Below are 9,540 nucleotides of genomic sequence, written 5' to 3'. Positions count from 1 at the left end.
CTAACAAATGCACCAGAGTTCTTTTAACAGACACAACTACAATCTGTGGACGCTTTCGTAACCTTCAAAGCGAGAATTCTCATGCAAAGCGCCAAAAAAACGAGGCTTCAATTTGAACAGACCACACTCGGAAGCTTGACACTCACATCAGCGCCTTCTCATTCTCCATTTCACGTTTTGTCCTCGTCTCCACAAAGACGGGCGAAGATCCGAGGTTAATCCTTTCTGCCGCTCTGTAAGAAAGTCGGACAAAAAGGGAAAGGTAAAGGCCTAATGGCAGAAAGCCCGAGGAGCCACCAGAGATTAAAGTGTCAGGACTATTGACTTTGTGTTGAGTTGGCAGGTAAAGTCACCTCTGCCTGCGCCACCAGAGAGCAAGGTCTCCCCCTAGTGGACGATGAGGGGGAATGACACGGGTCTATCCAGGCTTTCTGCAGGTTTAACATTGGTTATTAAAGGCCTACTGAAATGAATTTATTTTATTTAAACGGGAATAGCAGATCCATTCTATGTGTCATACTTGATCATTTCGCGATATTGCCATATTTTTGCTGAAAGGATTTAGTAGAGAAAATCGACGATAAAGTTCACAACTTTTGCTCGCTGATAAAAAAAAGCGTTGCCTGTAGCGGAAGTAGCGTGACGTCACAGGAGCTAGTATTCCTCACAATTCCCCGTTGTTTACAATGGAGCGAGAGATTCGGACCGAGAAAGTGACGATTACCCCATTACCCCGGGGCGGTATAGCTCGGTTGGTAGAGCGGCCGTGCCAGCAACTTGAGGGTTGCAGGTTCGATCCCCGCTTCCGCCATCCTAGTCACTGCCGTTGTGTCCTTGGGCAAGACACTTTACCCACCTGCTCCCAGTGCCACCCACACTGGTTTGAATGTAACTTAGATATTGGGTTTCACTATGTAAAGCGCTTTGAGTCACTTGAGAAAAAGCGCTATATAAATGTAATTCACTTCACTTCACTAATTTGAGCGAGGATGAAAGATTCGTGGATGAGGAACGTTACAGTGAAGGACTTGAGAGGCAGTGATGGACGTATCTTTTTTCGCTCTGACCGTAACTTAGGTACAAGCTGGCTCATTGGATTCCACACTCTCTCCTTTTTCTATTGTGGATCACGGATTTGTATTTTAAACCACCTCAGATACTATATCCTCTTGAAAATGAGAGTCGAGAACGCAGTGACTGAACATGTAAATACACGATTAATAATATTCAGCTTTGCGAAGCTAAAAAAATAGAAGCTAACCCTAGCTACGTAGCCAACGTGATAGCATAGCAGTCTCAAATGCAGATAGAAACTAAATTTAAAAAAAACCCTGACTGGATGGATAGACAGAAGATCAAAAATACTATTAAACCATGAACATGTAAATACACGATTAATAATATTCAGCTTTTCGAAGCTAACCTAGCTACGTAGCCAACGTGATAGCATAGCAGTCTCAAATGCAGATAGAAACTAAATAAAAAAAAACCCTGACTGGATGGATGGACAGAAGATCCAAAATACTATTAAACCATGAACATGTAAATACACGATTAATAATATTCAGCTTTTCGAAGCTAACCTAGCTACGTAGCCAACGTGATAGCATAGCAGTCTCAAATGCAGATAGAAACTAAATTTTAAAAAACCCTGACTGGATGGATAGACAGAAAATCCAAAATACTATTAAACCATGAACATGTAAATACACGATTAATAATATTCAGCTTTTCGAAGCTAAAAAAAATTGAAGCTAACCTAGCTACGTAGCCAACGTGATAGCATCAGTCTCAAATGCAGATAGAAACTAAATTAAAAAAAACCCTGACTGGATGGATAGACAGAAGATCAAAAATACTATTAAACCATGAACATGAAAATTCACGATTAATAATATTCAGCTTTTCGAAGCTAAAAAAAATATAAGCTAACCTAGCTACGTAGCCAACGTGATAGCATCGCAGTCTCAAATGCAGATAGAAACTAAATTAAAAAAAACCCTGACTGGATGGATAGACAGAAGATCAAAAATACTATTAAACCATGAACATGTAAATACACGATTAATAATATTCAGCTTTTCGAAGCTAAAAAAAATAGAAGCTAACCTAGCTACGTAGCCAACGTGATAGCATCGCAGTCTCAAATGCAGATAGAAACTAAATTTAAAAAAACCCTGACTGGATGGACAGACAGAAGATCCAAAATATTATTAAACCATGAACATGTAAATACACGATTAATAATATTCAGCTTTTCGAAGCTAAAAAAATAGAAGCTAACCTAGCTACGTAGCCAACGTGATAGCATAGCAGTCTCAAATGCAGATAGAAACTAAATTTTAAAAAAACCCTGACTGGATGGATAGACAGAAGATCCAAAATACTATTAAACCATGAACATGTAAATACACGATTAATAATATTCAGCTTTTCGAAGCTAAAAAATAGAAGCTAACCTAGCTACGTAGCCAACGTGATAGCATCAGTCTCAAATGCAGATGGAAACTAAATTAAAAAAAAACCCTGACTGGATGGATAGACAGAAGATCAAAAATACTATTAAACCATGAACATGTAAATACACGATTAATAATATTCAGCTTTTCGAAGCTAACCTAGCTACGTAGCCAACGTGATAGCATAGCAGTCTCAAATGCAGATAGAAACTAAATTTTAAAAAACCCTGACTGGATGGATAGACAGAAAATCCAAAATACTATTAAACCATGAACATGTAAATACACAATTAATAATATTCAGCTTTTCGAAGCTAAAAAAATTGAAGCTAACCTAGCTACGTAGCCAACGTGATAGCATCAGTCTCAAATGCAGATAGAAACGAAATTTAAAAAAAACCTGACTGGATGGATAGACAGAAGATCAAAAATACTATTAAACCATGAACATGTAAATACACGATTAATAATATTCAGCTTTTTGAAGCTAAAAAAAATAGAAGCTAACCTAGCTACGTAGCCAACGTGATAGCATCGCAGTCTCAAATGCAGATAGAAACTAAATTAAAAAAACCCTGACTGGATGGATAGACAGAAGATCCAAAATACTATTAAACCATGAACATGTAAATACACGATTAATAATATTCAGCTTTTCGAAGCTAAAAAAATAGAAGCTAACCTAGCTACGTAGCCAACGTGATAGCATCAGTCTCAAATGCAGATGGAAACTAAATTTAAAAAAAACCTGACTGGATGGATAGACAGAAGATCCAAAATACTATTAAACCATGAACATGTAAATACACGATTAATAATATTCAGCTTTTCGAAGCTAAAAAAATAGAAGCTAACCTAGCTACGTAGCCAACGTGATAGCATCAGTCTCAAATGCAGATAGAAACTAAATTAAAAAAAACCCTGACTGGATGGATAGACAGAAGATCCAAAATACTATTAAACCATGAACATGTAAATACACGATTAATAATATTCAGCTTTTCGAAGCTAAAAAAATAGAAGCTAACCTAGCTACGTAGCCAACGTGATAGCATCAGTCTCAAATGCAGATAGAAACTAAATTTTAAAAAAACCTGACTGGATGGATAGACAGAAGATCCAAAATACTATTAAACCATGAACATGTAAATACACAATTAATAATATTCAGCTTGGCGAAGCTAAAAAAACAGAAGCTAACTTAGATGCGGCGGCGGGCTTACTCACTGTAGTGCGTCTGCTATCCTGCTCTAAACACAACACAACCTCCTGGTGTTGGTGTTGCTGTAGTCCGCCGCTCCACCGATCGCACCTGCAACTTTCTTCTTTGCAGTCTCCATTGTCCATTAAACAAATTGCAAAATATTCACCAACACAGATGTCCAGAATACTGTGGAATTTTGTGGAAGAAAACAGAGCTATTTGAATTGGGTCCAAACACTTCCCTTGACCTCGTGACGTCACGCGCATACGTCATCATACCGCGACGTTTTCAAGCGGAAGTTTCCTGGGAAGTTTAAAATGTCACTTTATAAGTTAACCCGGCCGTATTGGCATGTGTTGCAATGTTAAGCTTTCATCATTGATATATAAACTATCAGACTGCGTGGTCGCTAGTAGTGGCTTTCAGTAGGCCTTTAAATAGTCAAAAGCATACAATTGTATACACAAAATTGTAGGCCTTTGACAATTATAATATTGAATAGTTGTTTACATTACCTTTGGGCAAATTATGCAAGTAACCCTTTGAAACGCAATAAATATTCAATACTGTAGTATTTTTTTTACCATTGTAACTGAAAGGTCAGTAACATATTTATCCTAAATAAGTAAGCAGAAATAAAATTGACTCTTGATCTGTTAGTAAAAATGCATCTCAATAAATATAAACATCTTGAAAGTGCCGTTTTTCCCCAGTTTTAACTGCTCGGATGGTTTGTTTTGTCTTGTTGCCGATGACATCAATTGATTGATTGATTGATTGAAACTTTTATCAAGGCGTACAGTACAGGCCAAAAGTTCAATGTGTTTTATTTTCATGACTATTTACATTGTAGACTGTCACACCCAAACTAAAAAGGTGAAATACCTGAAAACATGTTTTATATTGTACTTTCTTCAAAGCCTACTCAGTGGCCTAGTGGTTAGAGTGTCCACCCTGAGATGGGTAGGTTGCGAGTTCAAACCCCGGCCGAGTCATACCAGAGACTATAAAAACGGGAGCCATTACCTCCCTGCTTGGCACTCAGCATCAAGGGTTGGAATTAGGGGTTAAATCACCAAAAATGATTCCCGGGCACGGCCACCGCTGCTGCTCACTGCTCCCCTCACCTCCCAGGGGGTGAACAAGGGGATGGGTCAAATGCAGAGGACAAATTTCACCACACCTAGTGTGTGTGAGACTTGGTACTTTTAACTTTAACTTAAAATAGCCACCCTTTGCGCAGATTACTGCTTTGCATTCTTTCCATGAGCTTCAAGCACACCTCTTGAAGCTCATGGAGAGAATGCCAAGAGTGTGCAAAGCAGTAATCAGTGCAAAAGGTGGCTATTTTGAAGAAACTAGAATATAAAACATGTTTTCAGTTACTACACCTTTTTTTTGTTAAGTACATAACTCCACGTGTTCATTCCTAGTTTGGATGCCTTCAGTGACAATCTACAATGTAAATAGTCATGACAATAAAGACAATGCATTGAATGAGAAGGCGTGTCCTGTACTGTACTTGCCAGTTCGCCCACGCTGATGGGCCCATGTTGCTCATTCAATTTGAAGATAGAAAATGGATGGATATTCCCAGGTTTGGCTTTGTAGTCATCTTTTCCTCCCAACTTGTGTTACATAGCAGTGCTTCTCACTAGCGATGCCATGTAATCTGTGTGTAAGATAGCAGTACTCATAACAAGAGGCTTCACTCTGTCAAACATGCTGAGGGGGATGCAGAGTGAGACCTCTTGTATACATCTTGAAAGCCAGTGACAAAAACAAAAAACACAGAAAGCAAATGATTGATGGCAGCAAAGTTCCATCCATCCATTTTCTACCGGTTGTCATTACCAAGTTAATTTTCATTTATCGCCCCGACCTACAATTATATAATTGTTTATACCTATGGACATAAAATGCAATGATTTTAATGTCCTATAAGGCAAGGGTGTCCAAAGTGTGGCCCCGCAGCCAATTTTTTAACGACTTGTGACACCTAGTAATACTATCACTAAACAAACATAAGTGGAATAAAAGTGCAAACAGTTGTACTGTAACAAGAACTTGTTTACAGTAACACAAAGCCGCCAGGCAGGCTGTTTGGTTTTCAACGGTCATTGCTCAAAAACTAATGGAATCAAAATTTTAAATTTTTTATCTATTCAAGGCTCCAATTACTTCAAAAATATTGCACGTTTTAGTGTGTTTTCTCGATCAAAATGAAGGTTTTATTTGACAAAAGTGCATACAGACAAAAAAAACAAAGCCATTAAAAAAAGTTAATATAATTGACAGATTCATCTGAAGTTGATGTAGGAATTCAAGCAATAAAAGTGATAAAACATTAAATATAACAAACGAGTGGGGCCCCCAAAACATTTGGTGTGATTTGTTTTGTTTGAAACCCGCTCAAATGCTATGAATTATTGACCTATTCAAAGTTCAAATCCCTTCACATCAGGGGCCGTATTTATCAAGCGTCTTAAGAGTGCCATTTTACACTTAAGTCCTGAGAATTTGCGAAATGTAGTCCTACTCTCAAACTTAAGAATAAAAGCTATTTATCAACTTTCTTAAGTCTAAGAATCACTCCTACTCTCCACGATATTTAAGAGACCTTCAGAGGTGTCCTAAGTGCCAGCAGGGGATGGCACTGAGGCGAGAGAGACGTGCGCCAACGTTCAGGGAGCAGAAGGATGTCCTGGCTTTGTTTGATGACGAGCAGCTGATCAAACGGTATCGTTTAGACAGAGCGGGTATTATTTTTGTCACAGATTTAATAATTTTCGATTTCATGTTGATTTCTGCATGTGGCTGCAGTGGGTTGGTATATATAGAGCCACCCACACCAGTTTCAAATGAGTTGCCTAATTAATGAATTGGAAAGAAAATGTTATGAGAGTAGCGTATGTGTGTGGCCCTTTAATAGGTGACAGCATGTGAGGTGAGTGACATCAGTGAGTGTGTGGGCGAGAGAAGAGAGGGAGCGGTAGCATGAGTGCGGGCGGGGACTAGTTTGTTTTGTATTATTTTGTAGTTTGTCAAAATATACACTCCCATTGTCCACTTAAATATTTCTAAGATATTTCTTTCTTAGACAAGGGATTCCCTTCCGTGATTGGTCATTTCTATGGACACAGAAATAACGTCACCTAAAATTCCGTTTACGGCACATAGTAATGTCGTAATTCAGCTCTGAGTGTGACACTTAAGATTCAGTCCTACACTTTGAAGCGAATAATTTATTTACTCTTAAGTCAACTCTTAGCAGACTTCTTAGGAGTAATTCTAAGAAGCTTGATAAATACGGCCCCAGATTTTCTACTTATAATTTGGTGTTTTTGCCATGAAAATGTTTTTTAGGGCATACAACAGGGGTCACCAACCTTTTTGAAAGCAAGAGCTACTTCTTGGGTACTGATTAATGCGAAGGGCTACCAGTTTGATACACACTTCAATAAATTGGCAGAAATAGCCAATTTGCTCAACTTACCTTTAACTCTGTTATTATTAATAATTATTGATATTTACTCTTAATTGAACGGTTTAAAAGAGGAGAAAAAACGAAAAAAATGACAATGAAATTTTGAAACATAGTTTATCTTCAATTTTGACTCGTTAAAATTCAAAATTCAACCGAAAAAAAGAAGAGAAAAACTAGCTAATTTGAATCTTTTTGAAAAAATGAAAAAAAGAATTTATGGAACATTAGTAATTTTTCCTGATTAAGATTAATTTTAGAATTTTGATGACATGTTGTAAATAGGTTAAAATCAAATCTACACTTTGTTAGAATATATAACAAATTGGACCAAGCTATATTTCTAACAAAGACAAATAATTATTTCTTCTAGATTTTCCAGAACAAAAATTTTAAAAGAAATTCAAAAGACTTTGAAATAAGATTTAAATTTGATTCTACAGATTTTGTAGATTTGCCAGAATAATTTTTTTGAATTTTAATCATAAGTTTGAAGAAATATTTCACAAATCTTCTTCGTCGAAAAAACAGAAGCTAAAATGAAGAATTAAGTTAAAATTTATTTATCATTCTTTACAATAAAAAAAATACATTTACTTGAACATTGATTTAAATTGTCAGGAAAGAAGAGGAAGGAATTTAAAAGGTAAAAAAGTACATGTGTTTAAAAATCCTAAAATCATTTTTAGGGTTGTATTTTTTCTCTAAAATTGTCTTTCTGAAAGTTATAAGAAGCAAAGTAAAAAAATTAATGAATTTATTTAAACAAGTGAAGACCAAGTCTTTAAAATATTTTCTTGGATTTTCAAATTCTATTTGAGTTTTGTCTCTCTTAGAATTAAAAATGTCGGGCAAAGCGAGACCAGCTTGTTAGTAAATAAATAACATTTAAAAAATAGAGGCAGCTCACTGCTAAGTGCTGCTATTTGAGCTATTTTTTTAGAACAGGCCAGCGGGCTACTCATCTGGGGCCGTACTTATCAAGCTTCTCAGAATTACTCCTAAGAAGTCTGCTAAGAGTTGACTTAAGAGTAAATAAATTCTTCGCTGAAAGCTGCACTTAAAAGTTAGTTATCAAGCGTCTTACTCACACTTTCAGCGAAGTGTAGGACTGAATCTTAAGTGTCACACTCAGAGCTGAATTACGACATTACTATGTGCCGTAAACGCAATTTTAGGTGACGTCATTTCTGTGTCCATAGAAATGACCAATCACGGAAGGGAATCCGTTGTCTAAGAATAAAGAAATATCTTGGAAATATTTAAGTGGACAATGGGAGTGTATATTTTGACAATAAACAACAAAATAATACAAAACAAACTAGTCCCCGCCGGCACTCACGCTACCGCTCCCTCTCTTCTGTCGCCCACACACTCACTGATGTCACTCACCTCACGGCCACACACATACGCTACTGTCATAACATTTTCTTTCCAATTCATTAATTAGGCAACTAATTTGAAACTGGTGTGGGTGGCTCTATATATACTAGCCCACTGCAGCCACATGCAGAAATCAACATGGAATCGAAAAGTATTAAATCTGTGACAAAAATAATACCCGCTCTGTCTAAACGATACCGTTTGATCAGCTGCTCGTCATCAAACAAATCCAGAACATCGTTCCGCTCCCTGGATGTTCGCGCACGTCTCTCTCGCCTCAGTGCCATCCCCTGCTGGCAACTCCTAACCACTTAAGACACCTCTGAAGGTCTCTTAAATATCATGGAGAGTAGGAGTGATTCTTAGACTTAAGAACGTTGATAAAAAGCTTTTATTCTTAAGTTTGAGAGTAGTACTAAATTTCGCAAATTCTCAGGACTTAAGTGTAAAATGGCACTCTAAGAAGCTTGATAAGTACGGCCCCTGGTCCTTACGGGCTACCTGGTGCCCGCGGGCACCGCATTGGTGACCCCTGGCATACAACAAAAAAAAAAAAAAAAAATGTAAGTTTATACAAAAACATCTGAAGTTGATCTGGAGATTTAAGAAAGTTTTAAAAAATATGAACGCAAGACTTTTATAATTGAGACCCTTTCGGGTCCACAGGAACTTCAACGTTTATCAAACCTTAACACTCTTAAAGGTTTAAAAAAATATCTAAATATTGTATAGTTTTAAAGTTGAAAAATACCAAAATGGCCCCCGGTGGGAAAAGTTTGGACACCCCTGACTTAAAGCCTTAATTTTTTTAAAATCCATTAAGTGACTTTGTCATGACGTGCGGAAAAACCTGCAGTCCCTGTTTAAAAGATGAGTAGAGCCAGAAATGTAGCAAGATTTAACAAAAATAAAAAAGGTAGTAAACGGGATGGGAAATGTTACAAGATGTTACCAAGTGTCAGGTCCACAGGAAAAAGGAGAGACAGAGGAACCAAATAAGGCCAGATAAA

The sequence above is a fragment of the Entelurus aequoreus genome, linkage group LG03, assembly GCF_033978785.1.
Source record: "Entelurus aequoreus isolate RoL-2023_Sb linkage group LG03, RoL_Eaeq_v1.1, whole genome shotgun sequence".
NCBI classification, from domain to species: domain Eukaryota; kingdom Metazoa; phylum Chordata; class Actinopteri; order Syngnathiformes; family Syngnathidae; genus Entelurus; species Entelurus aequoreus.
The sequence above is the reverse complement of the archived record's forward strand: the minus strand, read 5'-3'. Positions refer to the sequence as shown.